The sequence below is a fragment of the Danio rerio genome, chromosome 6 (genome assembly GCF_049306965.1).
Source record: "Danio rerio strain Tuebingen ecotype United States chromosome 6, GRCz12tu, whole genome shotgun sequence".
Lineage (NCBI taxonomy): Eukaryota > Metazoa > Chordata > Actinopteri > Cypriniformes > Danionidae > Danio > Danio rerio.
Genome location: NC_133181.1, coordinates 2,979,054 through 2,999,558, shown reverse-complemented (window position 1 = coordinate 2,999,558; position 20,505 = coordinate 2,979,054). Strand labels below are relative to the sequence as shown.

The 20,505-nt window shown below is 32.8% G+C and overlaps 1 protein-coding gene across 7 annotated transcripts in view; it reads right to left on the bottom strand.

Moving 5' to 3' along the window:
• The window catches only part of pbx1b (pre-B-cell leukemia homeobox 1b), a 127,375-nt gene that overhangs the window by 96,110 nt on the left and 10,760 nt on the right, over window positions 1-20,505 (bottom strand). The gene's annotated exons all lie outside the window — the stretch shown is intronic.

The following is a 20,505-nucleotide window of genomic DNA, read 5'->3' as shown; positions in this document are numbered from 1 at the left end:
TATGTTTCAATCAGCGGATGCCCTTCAAGCTGCAACGCAGTACTGGGAAACACCCATACACATTTACATTCACACACATACACTCATACACCATGGCCAATTTAGGTTATTAAATCCCCCTATAGCGCATGTATTTGGACTGTGCGGGAATCCGGAGCACCCGGAGGAAACCCACACCAACACGGTGAGCAGGGGTGCCTTTGTGGAGTGTGTTGTGGAGGGCCCTTTATAATGTCTGTGGGGGCCCCCTTAATGTATGGGCCCTTAGAATCATCCTAACTTTCCCCCCCTAGCGGCGCCCCTGATGGTGAGAACGTGCAAACTCCACACAGAAATGGCAGCTGACCCAGCCAGGACTCAAACCAGCGACCTTCTTACTGTATGGTGACAGTGCTAACCATTGAGCCACCGTGCCGCCCTGATTAAAAATGATAAAACAATATTGCTAAATAAAATGCAAAAGGTAAACATCAAGATTGCGGCTTTCTCGTGACGCTGTTTTTCATGTTTCTGCATCTCAGTTACATTGTGCGCTTATAAATTATGAAAAAGTATTATAAAATAAGCGATAATATGAAACGATAGACTTTTTATTTTTAACCATTAATAAGTTGGGTAAAAAAATAAAAATAGAATTTTAATAAACAGGAAAAATATAAGGGAAACAAAGAAAATAAAGATTTAGGCAAGTTATGTTGAATCAAAAACAAATATTGTTTAATGGGGCTAATTTTAAAATGGTTTAAAATAAATTAAAAACGGCTTTTATTCCTAGCCAAAGTAATTTAAGTTATAAATATTAAAATATTTATAAAAAAATTATAGGTAATACTGTGAAAAGAAATTCAGCTCTGTTAATCATCCTTTGAGAAAATTTCGTAAAAGAACAAAAATTTCACAGGAGGGTGAATAATTCTGCCCGCAACTCTATGCATGCAATATGAAACATGGTTACAGAGTATGCAATGTTAACTTCAATGCACGAAACGATGCAGCTCTGCATGTGTTTCTGCATGTACAGAAGGACCTGGAGTCTTCCGGAGCCGTGATGGCACCCGCGTCTGTGCCGGGAAACAAGCCAAAACCGCCGCTCTCTGCTTCTCCCAAACATTTGTTTCCTTTCAGGGGGCACAAGGCTCCACATGCTTCCTTAAAAAAACATTTCCGTGCCACGAGCGCTGTGTCGAGGGGACTATTTTAAGATGGTAAAAGAGACACATGAGACCGGACACTTTCACAATAAACTGCTGCACTAATCTGTGGGAGTGTTTGGAGATTTAGAGCTCACTATATACATTCCTGCGTATGACTTTGACTTGTCTATAATTTCTCTTCTGCTTAACAAGAGCTGCATGTATTTGATTTGAAAAAAAAAAAAAAATCAAATGTTAGATATTATTACAATTTCATATATATTTTAAAATGTCATTTATTCGTGTGATGCAAACAATTTTCAGTCTCTTTAACAATGTTTAACAATTATGCATTCATTAGATCCAATAAAATTCAGTAAAATTGTCATATATTATAATTATATATATAGCGACACAGTGGCTCAGTGGTTAGCACTGTCACCTAACAGCAAGAAGGTCACTGGTTCGAGTCCCGGCTGGGCCAGTTGGCATTTCTGTGTGGAGTTTGCATGTTCTCCCTGTGTCGGCGTGGGTTTTCCTCTGGGTGTTCCAGTTTTCTCACAGCGGAGTCGAATAAGTTAAAATGGCCATAGAGTAAGAGTGTGAATGAGTGGTGTTTCCCCTGATGAATAAAGGGACTAAGCTGAAGGAAAATGAATTATGAATGAAAATATACATGAATACTTTATTCAAACTTATGTAAAATTAATTTTCAGTCTCACATACTTTCCAAGACTGCATTAAAAATAATAGTACTAAATTTAAGTAATAGATTTTTATGTGCTGCAATCCAAATTGCATCCAAGAGTTTCATCCAGAAATACAGTAAAACTTTACAAGTATAAAATATTATTACTATTTAAAATATTGTTTTTCTATTTTAAAAAGTCATTTATTTATGTGATGCAAAGCTGAATTTTAAGTCTCTCGGTTTTAGCAATAATGCATTTATTTGATAGAAAATACAGTGAAAAATATAAAAAAATAATGTATGAATAAATTGTTTTAATATACTTTAATTCTGTTCAGCAAACATAATTTTCAGTCTCACATATTTTCCAAGACTGCATTTTTTAAAAATAAAAAAACACAGTAAAAAATCTAAATAAATGAAATACTATTACAATTTAAAATAATTTAATATTTTAAATGTAATAAATTTAAGTATTTTTATGTGACACAAATCTGAATTTTAATCCAATAATACAGTAAAACTGTAAAAAAAATATATTAAATATTATTAAAATTTAAAACTACATTTATTTTCTATTATAAAATGTAATTTATTCCTGTCTTGCAAAGCTGAATTGTCAGTCCCTTATGCTCAAAAAGGATGAATTTCATCAAAAATATATTAATCACAATTTTAAATGTTTTTAACTGTAAAATATTCAATTGTAAAACATAGAAAGTAAATTTTTTATATTTGAAATAATTTTAAAATTTTAAGCTGAAATTTCAATCTCTTAGTTTTAACAATAATGCATTTATTTGATAGAAAATACAGTGAAAATGAAAAAAATATATATATATGAATAAATTGTTTTAATATACTTCATAATATACTATAATATACTATAATTATAGTATAATTTAATATACTATAATATAATTTCTGTAGTGTTTACATATACTGTTCAAGACTGCATTTTTTTAATTACTATTTTAAATAACCTTTTTTATTTTAAAATTTAATTTATTTATGTGATGCAAATACAAATGCTCAGTCTCTTAACAATAATGCATTTACGTGATACAAAATACAGTAAATAATGTAAAAACAATTAAAGTATACAATATTTAACGTTTTAAAGCATACTTCATTCATGTGATGCAAAATTTTTATTTCAGTCTCTAATACATGCCTAGACTGCGCTTTTTCTAAAAAACAAAAAACAGTAAAAACAGTAAAAATAAAATCATTATTACAATTAAAAAGTAAATGTCTTATATTCAAATCAGATTTAAATATAATAATGTATATAGGGCAGCACGGTGGCTCAGTGGTTAGCAGTGTCGCCTTACATCAAAAAGGTCGCTGGTTCGAGTCCCGGCTGGGCCAGTTAGCGTGTCTATGTTGAGAAACGTAAGAAATGTTCTATGTGGAGTCTAAATTGGCCGTAGTGTATGAGTGTGTGTGTGAGAATGTGATTGTGCATGGGAGTTTCCCAGTACTGAGTTGCAGCTGGAAGGGCATCCGCTGTTTAAAACATATTGTAGAATAGTTGGTGGTTCATTCCCCTGTGGAGACCCCTGATAATTAGAGACTAAGCTTTTATTTTTATATGTACAGTATTCGTGTAATGCAAAGCTGATTTTTTTTGTCTTATATGTTTAACAAGGATGCATGTATTTGATCAGAAATGCAGTAAAAATAATCAAAATAATGTTTTAATTTAGTTGTGCTGTTACTTTAAACTTATTATTTATTGAAATATCCTGAAGCAAATGTATAGTTACTACAAACATCATAAATGTCAAATAAATGCAATATGTATTGCTCCAGAATACCAATGCATATCACCAGCTTTCTTTAAGTCAATGAAAAAAAAATAATGAAACGTGCGTAAGTGAGGCAATTATTGAGAACGCTTGATGGTTTTTCAGTAATGGATGTGACATGTCTATGGGAATGAAGGAGAACTGTGGGAAGTGTTATTTTAAGGACACATTTTTTTTTTTTTTTCTGCCGGACACAAAGGGAAAACTGGCAGACACAACCACAGACAGCGGCTCATTACTGCCATATATTAGCATGTCTAATTATGAGAGATTTGCATAGCCAGGCGATCCATAGGAGACAGAGAAAGAGAGAGAGAGAGAGAGAGAGAGAGAGAGAGAGAGAGAGAGAGAGAGAGAGAGAGAGAGAGAGAGGGAGGATTTCTTAAACTGTTCTTACAACTTATGTAAGTTGTAATTATTATTATTATTATTATTATTGTTGTTGTTGTTGTTGTTATTATTGTTATTATTATTGTTGTTATTATTGTAACTACTATTATTTTTTTGCTTTTTATATTTTTTATTTTTCATGTATTTATTTATTTATTTGATTTTAAAACATCTTAAATATTTTTTATTATTAATTATTATTGTTATTATTAATAATATTTTGATTATTTTAATGAACTTTTTTATTTTAAGTAAAAATTATTTTAGTATTCATTTTATTTACTTTGTATTTTATTTTTCATGTATTTATGTATTAAATATTTTTTTTGTTTTTATTTTTATTATTATTACTACTACTATTATTTTTTATATTTATATTATATTTTTACTATTATTTTTAATATTTTGTTTTTCATGTATTTATTTATTTATTTATTATTTTTAAACATCTTAAATATTTTCCTTTATTATTATTATTGTTATTATTTTTATTATTGTTACTATTATTATTATTAGAACTACTACTGTGCTGTAGTAGTATTTTATGTATACATATATTTTTTTAATAGTAATTCATGCATTTATTCATTATTTTTTAAACATCTTAAATACTTTTTTATTGTAGATGTTATTATTATTATTATTATTATTATCATTATTATTATAATAATTATTATTATTATTATTATTATTATTATAACTACTACTATTTTTATTGTTTATATATATTTTTACTATTTTTCTATGCCCTTCCAGCATACTTCCAATACTGGGAAACATCCATACACTGTGGGGACTGTGGGGTAAACCGGAGCACCCGGAGGAAACCCACGCCAACATGGGGATAACATGCAAACTGACCCAGCCGAGGCCTTGAGCCACTGACCTTCTTGCTGTGAGGTGACAGTGCAAACCACTGAGCCTCAGAAAACATCTGAGGCTGTAACAACGTTTCACATTTTCACAGTACCTAATATGATTGTGAACGCATAAAACCTCTCTGAGATGTGTCAGATTGAGTGTTAACCCTTAAACACTAATAAAACTGTGAATCCATCATGTATATAAACGCATGGATGCAGAGAAAGCCTGATTAATGATAAAAGACAGAAAAGTGTCGGGGTTCAGATCCTGCATCCCGAGAGCCCACGGCGATAAATGTTGATTAGTGTTGATTTTGTCCAAGAAACGCCCGGCGACTGACGCGGGGACTAAACTGCAGTGAAAGCCCCCCATTAATCTTGCTCTAGTTTAAGTAGTGTATATTAATTTGTGTCATTTCCAGTAGGTGGAGAGAAAAACGTCTGGTCTGCTAACGGCGAGGAAACGAGTTGCCCAGCAGCACATTAAAGACGCACCGGGGTTGTCATGGCAACAGAAGAATTCACATTCACTTTAACGCAGATTACGCATTTTCAGATTTGATTATAGACGCGTTGGGGTTGTCACGGTAACAGATGACTTCACAATCACTTTAATGCACATTACACATTTTCAGATTTGATTAAAGATGCGCTGGGGTTGTCATGGCAATGGATGAATTCACACTCACTTTAAAGCACATTACGCATTTTCAGATTTGATTATAGATGCGCTGGGGTTGTCATGGCAACAGAAGAATTCGCATTCACTTTAAAGCACATTACGCATTTTCAGATTTGATTATAGATGCGCTGGGGTTGTCATGGCAACAGAAGAATTCGCATTCACTTTAAAGCACATTACGCATTTTCAGATTTGATTATAGATGCGCTGGGGTTGTCATGGCAACAGAAGAATTCGCATTCACTTTAACGCACATTACGCATTTTCAGATTTGATTATAGACGCACCGGGGTTGTCATGACAACAGAAGAATTCACATTCACTTTAATGCACATTACATATTTTCAGATATGATTAAAGTCGTAACATATGGAGAAAGCTGGCAGTTATAGAGGGCCGAGCGGACTCCACCTTACAGTTTTACGACGCAAAGAAAACAGGCAGATAAAATCAAATGGTTTCTCGTCTAACGCCACGCTGGTCATTCATTTCTCGGTGAGCAGGACGGGAGATACCATCTATTGACAAAAGAACTGATTCTGGAACAGTTTATGAGGTGCATTTGGTTTGTGAGGTTTTATTATGCCGGAGAACGCAAATCTGCCATTTTTTTAAATGGTGTTGTTTGTGTAAAGAAAGCAATCCCTGAAGGCTGGTCGGTATATCAAGTATTACAGATTAGACCTTCAGAAGTGAATCGATTCTTTTTTTAACTGCTCATAAGTAAATAGAACATAGGTAAGTAAATAGAAATAAGTAAATAGAAAAAAGGAAAATAACCCAGTAAAAATATTATTCAATCAATCATTTATTCATTCATTCACCTAGTCCCCTTATATCAGGGGTTGCCACAGCAGAATGAACAGCCAACTTATCCAGCATATGTTTTACACAGTGGATTCCCTTAAAGCTGTAACCCTGTACTGGGAAATGAAACATTTTTCTTTATTATTAAATATTATATTAGTATTATATTCTTTATAATTTGTGTTTTCTGTTTGAATTTGTTTCTATTCTGTACCTTTTTACAAGAAGTGAAAAAGGTTCTGATGTCCCCAGAGTGTGTGGCCAAGTTTCAGCTCAAAATACCACACTAATAATGTTTTCTAACTGTTTATAATAGCCATTTTTAGGTTTTGATACTAATTGTGGCATTTTGGTGACTGTCGCATTAAATTCAAATGAGATCGTTCTCTTTTCAAAAGAGGGTGGAGCAACAAATGCCTATGTGTCAGCACAGTGGCAGATTCAAAGGCAAGACTTATGCCGAGTTCAGACTGCAGGATTTTCAAAGTAGTCGTGTCACAGATGTTTTCACACTGCTTGACTATCTGGGCTAGCGTTTCGTCGCTGCTTTGTTTACACTGCAAGATGGTTCGGCGACATGGACATTCACATTGCATGACTTTACTATAGGAAGAATCGCCGACAACTTCGTCCAAACTACGTCTCACAGCCAAAAACATGTAGTATATCTTATGTTATTAACTACATAATGAGAAAGAAGCCTTTAATGGGGTAGAACATGTACATGTTTGCTCACCTGGGTTTAAAGGGAATTATCCATTTCTCCTTAACGTTGATAATAAACTAATTTCTTTCTGTATGAAACGTCAAACAGACACGGTTGCTCCTGAGTCCTGTCAAACCTCCACTAGTTTTTTCTCCATTTCGTGGGTCCAAATAAACCGAAAAAGAGCGCTGTTAACTTCTCCCCCAGCCTCCCGCTGGCCTGCAGCAGGTATACACACACACGCACACACAAGTGAAAGCTGCTCTCTCATTGGCTGTAGGCGATCGCTGGTGTTATTTTCAGTCAAAACTCAATTCACACGGCATGATTTGAATCGCCGACAGCTCCAGATATTCAGCACGCCAAATATCTCACAGGCATCGGCGACTCATCGGCGAATCTCTCAGATCGCGTCTTTGATAGTTCACACTGTGTGATTGTCACTCACGTGCACGAGCAGCGATTTGCCTGTGATTTCAGGCATTTGTCGGCGATTTCTCAAAACCTGTCGGCGAGCCAAAATCGGGGTTAAAATCACGCAGTCTGAACTAGGCATAAGGCCCTGTTTACACTAATGCGTTTTAGTATGAAAACGCATACGTTTTTTCAAGCTTTTCAGAGTTTTTAAGCGCCGAAAACAGAGCGTTTTGGAAACGCCGGATTAGTGTTTTCAGTCTGAAGAGACTAATCATTTACTAACTCATGCTGAATGATCCTAAAAACCCTCAACTACTCTTAAATACAACTGGTTTGTAAATAATGCGATACTTAATTTAGTAATGAAAAATAAATCATTTACTAAGTATGAAAATATAATTATTAAGCACATTTTAAATGTGGTTATAAGTCAAGAATGGAGCATTTGTAGCAGCAGTTATAAACAGCTTACTAACGTTTATTAATGTAGAGTTAATGCTTAACGGATAATGAATTCACTATTTGCTAATGCTTAATAAATGATTTATAGTGTGTAGTTATTATAAAGTGTTACCCACACTTCTCTCTGTTAAACAGAAATTGGGGTATGAATATTAAGGAGGGACAATAGTTCTTAGTCCCCTGTATATATTTTTTTCCAAATGTCTGTTTAATGGAGAATATTTTTTGCAACACAATATTCATCCATTTCTTTTCTTTTCGGCTTAGTCCCTTTATTAATCTGGGGTTACCACAGTGGAATGAACTGCCAACTTATTCAGCACATGTTTTACGCAGTGGATGCCCTTCCAGCCGCAACCCATCTCTGGGAAAACAACACAATAACTTTGCCATGATGACAGCACATAATATTTGACTAGATATTTGAAAGATACTCATATTCAGCTTAAAGTTACTTTTAAAGGCTTAACTAGGTTAAGTTGGGCTAATTAGCCAAGTTATTGTATAACGATGGTTTGTGATTTCAAATAATACTTAAGGGGGGCTAATAATGTTGACCTTAAAATAGTTAAAAAAAAATAAAAAATCTGCTTTTACTCTAGCCGAAATAAAACAAATAAGACTTTCTCCAGAAGAAAAAATATTATAGAAAATACTGTGAAAATTTCCTGAATCTGTTCAACATCATTTGGGAAATATTTGAAATAAAAGAAAATCACAGATTAATTCTGACTTTACCTGTATAAATAATGTTGGTGAATCAGTCGGTTTGATTTCATCATTGTCATGTATAATTTGTTGAATAATTCGAGCACACACACAGATGTAAAAAAAAAAAAACACTGGAGCATCTTCATTGACGAGCAGCTCAATCAACGGCAGCCCAAACTCGCCGTCGTGCTTAATTACCAAATAGCATCACAGTTAAATTCCAGCTATTAAGCTTCTTAATATGATTAACACATCTCAATTAGGCCACTGACAATTTGCATAATTCATAAGGTAATGTGATTGTGCTCCAGTGTGTGCTGAGAGAAAACGATGACAGATCTGTGGGTAACTGCTGCTGCGTGCTCGACTAATCTCATTTCTGCCGGAGTGGATCCAGAACGCGGCGGGCAGGGAGGCCGGTCGGTGCGCCCGCGTGCGCCTCTATTATGTGCTGGATTAGGCTTTAGCGTTTCCGCTTGAAGGATGATGAGCCGCTCCAACAGATGTGATTCTCATATCCTGCTCGTTCGAAATGCTGCATCAGCAGGTTTAAAAAAAAAACACAGCCGATGAAAGACAAAGCAGCACATATTAGCAGCGAGCGCAGTGACAGAACGGACCACATGACGCCAAAAAATCAGACCACAAGGGTTTCAACTAAAAATCAATGTTGGGTTTTTGGGGGACATTTAAAAAAAATAAACATTAAGTGATTTCAAATATTTCAGTTTTTATTTTTTATTTTTATTCTTGGCTTTGTTTTTGTCTAGTTTTATGCACGGATTTATCTTCTACGTCTTCTCTTCTCCATAAGTTTTTGCAGATGATTTGAGTTTGTATGCAAACACTTTCAGATGTTATAATATTTCTTTGCTTTCATTGTCTTGCCTTTGTTTTTTGTCTAGTTTTCATGCGTGTGTCCTTATATTTATTTTATTTTATTTATGGATATTAATATAAACAGTTGAAGTCAGAATTATTAGCCCCCTTTTGATTTTTTTTTTTTTTAATATTTCCCAAAAGATTTTTAACAGAGCTAGGAAATTTTCACAGTATGTCTGATAATATTTTTTCTTCTGGAGAAAGTCTTATTTGTTTTATTTCGGCTAGAATAAAAGCAGTTATTAATTTTTTAAAAAACATTTTTGGGACAAAATTATTTGCCTCTTTAAGCTAATTTTTTTTTCCGATAGTCTACAGAACAAACCGTCATAATACAATAACTTGCCTAATTACCCTAACCTGCCTAGTTACCCTAATTAACCTAGTTAAGCCTTTAAATGTCACTTTAAGCTGTACAGAAGTGTCTTGAAAAATATCTAGTAAAATATTATTTACTGTCATCATGACAAAGATAAAATAAATCAGTTATTAGAAATACGTTTTTAAAACTATTATGCTCAGAAATGTGCGGAAACAATCTTCCCTCCCATTAAACAGAAATTGGCGAAAAAAATAAACAGGGGCGCTAATAATTCAGTGGGGCTAATGATTCTGACTTTAACTGTATGTATGTATATATATATATATATATATATATATATATATATATATATATATATATATATATATATATATATATATATATATATATATATATATATTTTATTTTTTTTCCTTTACTGATCTTGATTAATTGTACATATTATTGTCATTTTCCACATTAATGTAATGTACTAGTATACATACAGTGTATATTTGTCCAGATTAGTTTTTAGTGTGTTTAAATATGTAGACAGTTTGCACGATACTGGATAAATCTAACATTGCGATATTTTGTTATTCTGCATTATATATTGCGATAAGAATTCAATTTCCCCAGATGACTTGAATATCTCTATTTGGAAAGAATTTGTCATTTTACATTGAGGACGATACACAGAGGAGAATGGCCAGACTGGTTCCAGCTGATAGAAAGGCAACAGTAACTTAAATAAGCACCTGTTTCAACTGAGAGCATCTCTGATCACACAATAAGTCCAACCTTGAGGTGGATGGGCTACAGCAGCAGAAGACCACACCGGGTGCCGCTCCTGTCAGCTAAGAACAGGAAACTGAGGCTACAATTCACACAGGTACACCAAAACTGGACAATAGAAGATGTCAACGCCACAGCCTACTTAAGTATTGTTGCTGACCATGTCCATCCCTTTATGACCACAGTGTCTCCATCTTCTAAAGGCTACTTCCAGCAGGATAATGCACCATGTCATAAAGCGTGAATCATCTCAGACTGGTTTCTTGAACATGACGATGAGTTTACTGTACTCAAATGGCCTCCACAGTCACCAGAGCTCAATCCAATAGAACACCTTTGGGATGTGGTGGAACGGGAGATTCCCATCATGGATGTGCAGCCGACAAATCTGCAGCAACTGCGTAATGCTATCACGTCAATATGGAGCAAATCTGTGAGGAATATTTCCAGTATCTTGTTTAATCATTGCCACGAAGCATTAAGGCAGTTCTGGGGGCAAAAGGGGTCCAACCCGGTAATAGTGAGGTGTACCTAATAAAGTGGCCGGTAAATCTAAATATATATATAAAACACGACATACATAACCACACATACATCCATTTGTTTGTTTCTTTCTTTCTTTCTTTCTATAAAAAAAAAAATATTTGAGACACTGCAGGGGTTATCAGAGGACACATCCTCTGTGTTATTCAACAGGCCTTAGGGCCAATTCTAGAAATGCAATGCTAAATGCCAATAATTAAAACACAACTAAGCATTGTGCATGCAAAAAAGAGGCAGAAAAAGATGCTTTATCTTTTCTTGTTCAAGTCAAAGCGCACATATCCAATAACACACTAATTTACTGCACACTGGAGACTGTGAGCTGCCGGCTATCCGGCTATTCTATTAATATACTGCAGTGTGTGATAAAGTGCTCATTCATTCATTGTTTATAAATGAAAAAAATATGATTTATTTATATATATATATATATATATATATATATATATATATATATATATATATATATATATATATATATATAAAWATATATATATATATATATATATATATATATATATATATATATATATATAAATATATATATATATATATATATATATATATATATATATATATATATATATATATATATATATATATAAATCATATTTTTATATAGTTATATATATAGTTTGAACATTTGACAAACAATGATGTGATGGTAAAATTATGTAATATTTTCAGTAGTTAAAAAATGCATTGCCTTTTTGATTACAGTGTTTTATTAAGTTGTTCAGCTCATAATTCATGCAAATTAAAATAATATCAAATCATAGGTACTGCACATTCAGTTTAAAAACATGAATTGGATTTTGACAATAAACGTTATAAGTTTTGTATTATATAGACTTAAAAAAAATAAAAAATCCGTAATTTTACGGTTTATTTCTGGCAGCTGGGATGCCGAAAAAAAATAAACTTAAAATAAATCTGTAATTTCTGTTAAATTACAGAAATTTATGGTAAAAAGTTTGAATAACAGAAATTTGGCAGAAATTAAATTTTAGGAAATTTCTGTAATTTAATGGCCGTTATTTTATGTTTACGCACCCCAGCTGCCGGAAATAAACCGTCAGAATACAAATTTTTTTTACAGTGTATGTAATATGAATATCATTGCATATTAAAATTTGAGCATTCTGTAAATATTACAAAAATATTCCATACTAACAAAACTTAGAGATAATCCTAGATATACTGTTTTTTAGTAAGATATGCACTGCTGGATGTTTTATTTGACAATTTTCTAGCAAGATTGGTCCTATATTTTAATCAAACCAAAGGTTTTACCAATTTAAAAAATTATGAACAAGCCCTTATTTTCCATTAGTTAATAGTTATGAGTTTATTAGTTAATAGTTTTAATGTTGTACATGTGTGATGTGTTGTTTATTCTGGAATCCTGGAATGTTGAAATCATAGATTTTATTTATTTATTTTAAAAGCAACAACAAAATAGATTGGATTTTAAGAATTGGTTATTCTAGCATTATATCAATATGCAAACAATATCAAAATATCAAAAAGATTTAGCTGCTTGTTTAAACTACTTATTACTGCAATATATATTGCAATATAAACACCATTTTTACCAGATGACTTTAATAGCTCTATTTGGAAATAATTCATTCATTTAGTTTGATTATCATTTGCATAAAATTTAATAAACAAATTGCAATCATTGATAAATACAACAGATCAAAGACACAAGTGAAATAACCAGTGCTTTACAATTTTCTAGGCACTCTTAATAGTACTCGGCTACAGATATCGAATAATAAAAATTAGTTTTATATTCAGTGCACATCAATTTGTTAAGTTAACCTAATCGATTAATGTTGAAACAACCTGAATGAATTATGTGGAACCCTGCATTTTCTACAGTGTGTTTCAAGTATACCTTTCACACATAAAAAAACAACATATTCATTGTGGGTCAATGCACATGATTCCACCAACATCATAAACATAATATCGCACTCTTGAATCAATTCAGTTACATCAAGCATGTGATTGCTAACACCACACACTCTTCAGACATGTGAAATGAACGTCTGTCCGCCATGATTTATTCCGTCTGTAATGAGCTATAGAAGTGTGTACCGAGAGCAAGGAGTCCGGCTTCCCACAGGAGCAGGAATGGTATCTCTGGCTCGTTTCAACGCTGTCAAATATTCGCGCCCTGCCCTACGCTCACCTCATTCTCACCCATCAAAAAATAACATTACATCAGCCCGAAGCCCCGGGCGCTAAACCTTACACTGTTTAAACACACGCCACCAGAAAACGGGCCTTTTGTTGAGGTTTGCACACAGAGAAAACACGGCAAGTCGAGATCTGCGGCCGTTTGACAGACGTTTAGAAGATTGAGATTTATAATCGCCGTCATACGCTTGCCTACAGATGGTTGCAATAAAGACCAAAACATCACACAGTTTTGAAAGCAATAACTTGATTAGTTCTTCATTTTTCTTGTTTTTGCAGACAGAGAGTTTTACTGATTTAAAACAGAAGGTGGGATATTAATAATAATATGTTATGACTCAATCAATAAATGCTATTTAGAAAGGAACGTCTCTATAAACATTTATCCGTTCGTTTTGTTATAGTCTCTATTTAAGGGGTCGACACAGTGGAATGAACCGACAACTATTCCAGCATATGTTTTACATGGCGAATGCCCTTCCAGCCACAACCCAGTACTGGGAAACACCCATTCACAATCATTCATTGGTCACTGGGATGCAGTTGATAGGGCATTCGCTGTGTAATACATATGGCAAAATAGTAGGTGGTTCATTCTGCTGTGGCGACCCCTGATGAATAATGGAACTAAGCCAAAGAAAAATTAATGAATGAATTAATTATTAATGAATTAATTCTTAATAATGCATTAGTAAATATTTTTTTTCCAATGCAACTGAACAAGCAATTAACAGCATGTTTAAAAAAAACAACATAAACACTGTGACAAAGGCATTGGTCACTGCTAATGTTAAATTGTGTGTTAAATAATGTTTGTAAAGTGCTATTATTAAATAAAATGATGAAATACTAATAGTAAAACTATGGCTGGGTAATACAGGAAAAAAATTATCACCATATAATGTTAAATATCATTCGGTATCAATAATTATTGAATATTTTTTAACAATACATTTAGGAAAATTAGGATTTTTTTTACTGTTTTATTTGAATTTACCAACATTGCAAGCATATATATATATATATATATATATATATATATATATATATATATATATATATATATATATATATATATATATATATATATATATATATATATATATAGTAATATAAAATATTATAAAATAATATTACATATATAAAATATATAACATGTTAGAACGTGTGTGTGCAATAATAAAGTGTAAACGCTGAGCAGTCAAAGCAAACTTTAAGGTTGATCAAAATCTGTAAGGTGTCTATAATAATCACACCATAAAACACACACTCTATTAAAAAAACTAACAATGAAAATCAAATCTGAGCTTTAAAGTAAAGGAACCAGCCATCATTATTCAAATACATACTGCAAAATGACAAATTGTGAAGTTGAATGACTATATTACCACTATGCTAAAAACTCTAGCTAGTGGATGGGATACACAAGAAAAAAAAACAAAAAGCCACTCTGGCGAGATCCTTACATCATTTTTTATTTACAATCTCTTCACTGCTGATGTCACGGCACTCATTTGTGTGTGTGTTGTTATTCTGACCTGAGGTTGGCGAAAATCAAGCAGAGTCCGTTCATATGTTCTGTCTAAAAGCATGTGAAAAGTACAAGCGTGTGGATTTGGTTTCCTTTCATTTTTAATAAACGTCTCTCATAACTAGGTGACCATCACCCATTTTCTCAGAGGATGACAAAGGAATAAACCATTGCTGCGGTTCCAAAACTAGTTTGTATTTATGAAGAGAAAGATAAAGCACTGCAGTGTTTGGGTGCTCTGTGTTTATCTGAGTCTGCTTTAATTTCCGAAATGTGTATATTGCATACAAAGTGTAAAGAAGATTGGTTAGTTTCCCTCATGTGAATGGCAGTGCGCTCACTGCATTCGGAAATGTTTTCAACTGGGTGTGCCTGGAAAAGATGCGCACTTCAAGAGTCGATTGGAAATAACACTAAGCTTATTGGCATTCCTTCAAAGGCGCGCTCATCAGCCACATTATAATAAAACTATAGCGCTTCATACCAAAACTTCATACAGATTTTTGAATCATTAACGACAATGGTGTTTGTCAATAAATATTGATAGTTTTATCGGCCCAGCCGATGAAGTAAAACACACTCAAAATAATGACGTTTGCTGTTTGTTCAATCTACAAGTTTAAAATGAGCTGAAACAACACAATTCTTTTTGTTTTTTGTTTATATATTCAATACATTTAAGTTTGCTAAAACTAATAAGGTAACTTAATTCCTTTACGTTATCCCAACACAGTTTGATTATGTGGAAATCAGCATTTTTAACAGTAAAACAAAGCAATCAAATAAAACAAGTATCAGTTTGAGACCTAAATTACCAATGCATTGCTTTTGGTCTGACTTGTTTACCCTGAAACATTTTCTACAGTCAACGTGAAAGACATCTCTCTCAAAAAGAAAAAAAGAGATCTATTCAGACTGGAGTAAACAAATAAAGCCAAAAAACAACAAACAAGCCGCCACCGAGCGCGTAAACAGCCTCCATTAGGGCTTGATTTGGATCTTTCTGAAGTTAAGGACTATTGGAAGACGACGTGAAAATAAGTGACAGGCGCTCAAACCGCAACGGCAGAGCGTCGCTACTGCTTCTCTGTCAAAGCTGGAGGTTCAAGGTGGCGTCACACAACAAACCCTGACATTCAGCAATTAGATGCCTTCACAACCTTCACAAACTTCCAAGAGATCCAAGAGAGGCAGAGACGAATCTCCATGTGTCAGAAACACTGAGACGAAACCAAAGAGTGAGGAACGCAGGTACAGTTGAAGATTATTCGCCCTCCTGTGAATTTCTTTCCAACATTTCCCAAATGATGTTTATCAGAGCAAGGAAATTTTCATAGTATGTCTGATAATATTTTTTTCTTCTGAAGATAGTCTTATTTGTTTTATTTTGGATAGAATTTAAATTAATTTAAGGGCAATATTATTAGCCCCTTTAAGCTGTATTTGTTTTGGACTGTCTACAGAACAAACCATTGTTATGCAATGACTTGCCCAATAACTTAACCTAATTAATGAAGCCGTTAAATGTTATGTTAAGCTGTATACAGTATCTTGAATTATATCTAGTCAAATATTATGTGCTGTCATCATGTCAAAGATAAAATAAATCAGTCATTAGAAATGAGATATTAAAACTATTATGATTAGAAATGTGTTGAGAATATCTTCTCTCTGTTAAACAGAAATTGGGGGAAAATAAACAGGGGGCTGATAATGATTCTGGAGGACTTATCATTTTGAGTTCTACTGTATACTTGCTCTTTCGGCTCTTTCAGGAGTAATGAAATGAGAGTTTGTGCGGTTTCAGGTCTGCACGAGCCGACCGATCTGGCTGGGATTGTTGGAGAGTGTATTTTTGGAAAGCCATTTTGGTGCCAACATGAATCTGTGCTGTTCGCTCCACAGACCACAGACGCTCGGACAAGACATTACAATTGTTTTCATGAGCATGCAAACAAGCGCATTGCTCTACATTGTAAAAAATATTCTATATTTAGTGATTCACAAGTTTTTATTTACATTGTGAATTGCATTATGGGATGTTGATCTCTGCTCTGTCGACTTCTGATGTTGATAATTAAACTCTACAGTTTAACAAAGTGACTTTTATTGACATTTTAATCAATTGAAATAATATAATGAAATAAGTCTGCAAAATAACATGTACTGACAGTTTATTACAAGGTGTTTGTAGCGTAATATGCAACCCCAACCCAGACAATATAGCACTGCAAACTATTAAAAATGTTCATTAAAAGTCACTTTTTACAATTTTTCAAGATTAAAAGTTTAAGAAAGATAAAGCTCCCATAATCCAATTCAAAAGCATAAATAAACAGGGAAAAATAAAAACATAAATCACAAAATACAGAAAACAGCTAATTTATGGATATTTTGTGTGCTTGTCTTTAAGTGCTTGTCTGTACAGTATAGTATCGTTCTATAACTCTAAATACATTGGGTTTGTATGTAGAGATTATAAAAAAGTACTTATCTGTATCTAACAATCACTTCAAATAAGATTATTTTTTTCCCTTATATTCTGATTAATATTATAGCAATGCAGATATTTTAATTGTAATATTTCAAAGCAACCTCACATTTTATGTGTTCAAGCATTACATTAAGACAAATTATATTTTACTAAAATAAGTTTCATTTCCCAGAGATGGTTGCGGCTGGACGGGCATCCGCTGCGTAAAAACATGCTGGATAAGTTGGTGGTTCATTCCGCTGTGGCAACCCTGGATTAATAAAGGGACTAAGCCGACAAGAAAATGAATGAATGAATGAAATAAGTTTTAAGTGCCATGACTGAGAAAAAAATTTTCATTAAAAAGAAAATTGCACTATGTGTTTCACTGAAATGCACTACATTGATCACAACTTTTTTTTTTTACTTATAAATATTAAGCAACAATGTTCATTTTACAAAGCATTTGAAAACCTTTTAATATTACATTTAATCCCTTATTTATTTATTTATTTATTTATTTATTTATTTATTTATTTATTTATTTATTTATTTATTTATTGTTTTTGAAGTTTGAAGTATACTTGATGTAAGATTTGCTTTCAGTAACAACTTTAAAAAGGACATACATATTTTTGGTACTATTTGATTTTTTGTACTATTGATTTTACCAATGAAAATGTGGACCTAGATATAAAATTATCTTAAATTGAATTAAAATTCAGCCAAATATGTTAATCATGTGACTATTTCATGTGAAATCAGCATATCCTCCACATAGCAGCTGTGCAAACCCATACAAAACCATGATTTTACCATAGTAAATGATATATAAAGTGTACATTATTTATTTATTTATTTATTCCCTCCTTTATTTCCTCCTTTATTTATTTCCTCCTTTATTTATTTCCTCCTTTATTTATTTATTTATTTATTTATTTATTTATTTATTTATTTATTTATTTATTTATTTATTTATTTATTTATTTATTTATTTATTTATTTATTCCCTTTTTCATTTATTTATTTATTCCCTCCTTCAATTATTTATTTATTCACTCCTTTATTTATTTATTTATTTCCTCCTTCAATATTTATTTATTCACTCCAGTATTTATTCACTCCTTCATTTATCTATTTATTTTTTTCCCCTCTTTTATTTTTTTATTCCCTCCTTTATTTATTTAATCAGTCCTTTTTGTTTATTTTTTTTTTCACGCCTTTATTTATTTATTTATTTATTTATTCACTCTATTCTATTTATTTTTCATTTTTTATTCCCTCCATTTATTTATTTGTTTATTTATTTATTTATTTATTTATTTATTTATTTATTTATTTATTTATTTATTTATTTATTAATTAATTAATTTATTTATTTATTTATTTATTTATTTATTTTTTATTCACTCCTTTATTCGTTTATTTATTAATTAAATATTCACTCCTTATGTATTTATTTATTTATACACTCCTTTTTATTTATTTATTTATTTACTCCTTTATTTATTCATTTATTTATTTATTTATTTATTTATCCACTCCTTTATTTATTCATTTATTTACTCCTTTTTTATTCATTTATTCATTTATTCGCTCCTTTATTTATAAATTTATTTATTTATTCACTCCTTTATTTATTTATTTATTTATATATTTATTTAGTTAGTTATTTATTCCCTCCTTAATTTATTTATTTATATACATTATTGTGATATTCTGCATACATAAAATGTGCTGTGTGTGTTTACCAGCATTTTACACAGAGTTTGAACAGAGTCTCTAACTTACTGTACAACACAGAGCAAACAAAATGACAGCATAAGCACGCAAAAAAAATCCAGCTACACACACACACATACACAGACACACACACACACACACACACACACACACACACACACACACACACACACACACACACACACACACACACACACACACACTCGGAGTCTTCACAAAGACACATTCCTCAGAGAAGAAAGAAACTATTAGTGGAATGAAAGCAAGTAGTGAAGAGCGCCATGAATATATATACGGCAGACTGAGATATGTCTCAGGCTAAAATAAAGAGTTTTTTCTCCTCCAAAGAAGAATCTGTGAGTGTTTATATTTCCCTCCTCAGCCGCTGCTCCGTTATATCCTAGTAAAAACACTGCAGGGGTCAAAAGGTCAGGTCATGACCCCAGGCCACGTCCCCGGCAGGTGTCAAGAAGAGGCACGCAGGGAGGAGCTTAGAAAACACACTACACACACAATATCACAATACACTACTGCCACACACACAATACATTACACAAACACATACACATATACATACGATACCCTTCTGAAATTCACAATACATTACACACATAATAATCTGCACACACATACGACACACTAACATACACTGTATGCTAAATAGTCATATACTCTATACACTACAACACACTACACACACTCAATCTACTACAGTCACACATAATTCCCTAAAGACGCGCACACACACACACACACACACACACACACACACACGCTGTCTAATTTGTAAGACTTTAGAAGACGGCTTCAGAAGAACTACACCAACACAACGCTGGTTTAAAGGCGTACAGCATGTCATCTTGACCTGTGCTGACTTCCTTCATACTTTCACCCAAAAAAAAAAGGCCAAAGACGAGAGCAGAGCAGCCTGGGATACGTCCACGTCGCTCGGAGCTCGAACTCTGCTTGAACTCCAAAAAGAAAAACAAACAGAAAAAAAAGAAGGAGTGAAAACGCATAACTGTGTCACTCCCTTCTCGGACGCTTCGCAGGAGGGCCGCCGACAAATAACACAAGCCAACGCAGAACTGAATGAAAACATCAGCGGAGGAGACAGAATAAACAGAGATGAGAGCCACCCACGGCCTCACAGCTGGAGCACAGCCGTCACCCAGATAATGATAAAGAAATCGGCTTTATCCTTCATCTAGGCCTTTTTATTTCACGCACTAATGACTGTGAAACTCGCTGGAACCGTTTCCACATCAAACCGCAGAGAGCGATAGCGGCTCGATATCTCACCAGCAGATATCCTATACAGAGACTACACAGCCAGCAGAGCAAAAGCACACCGCA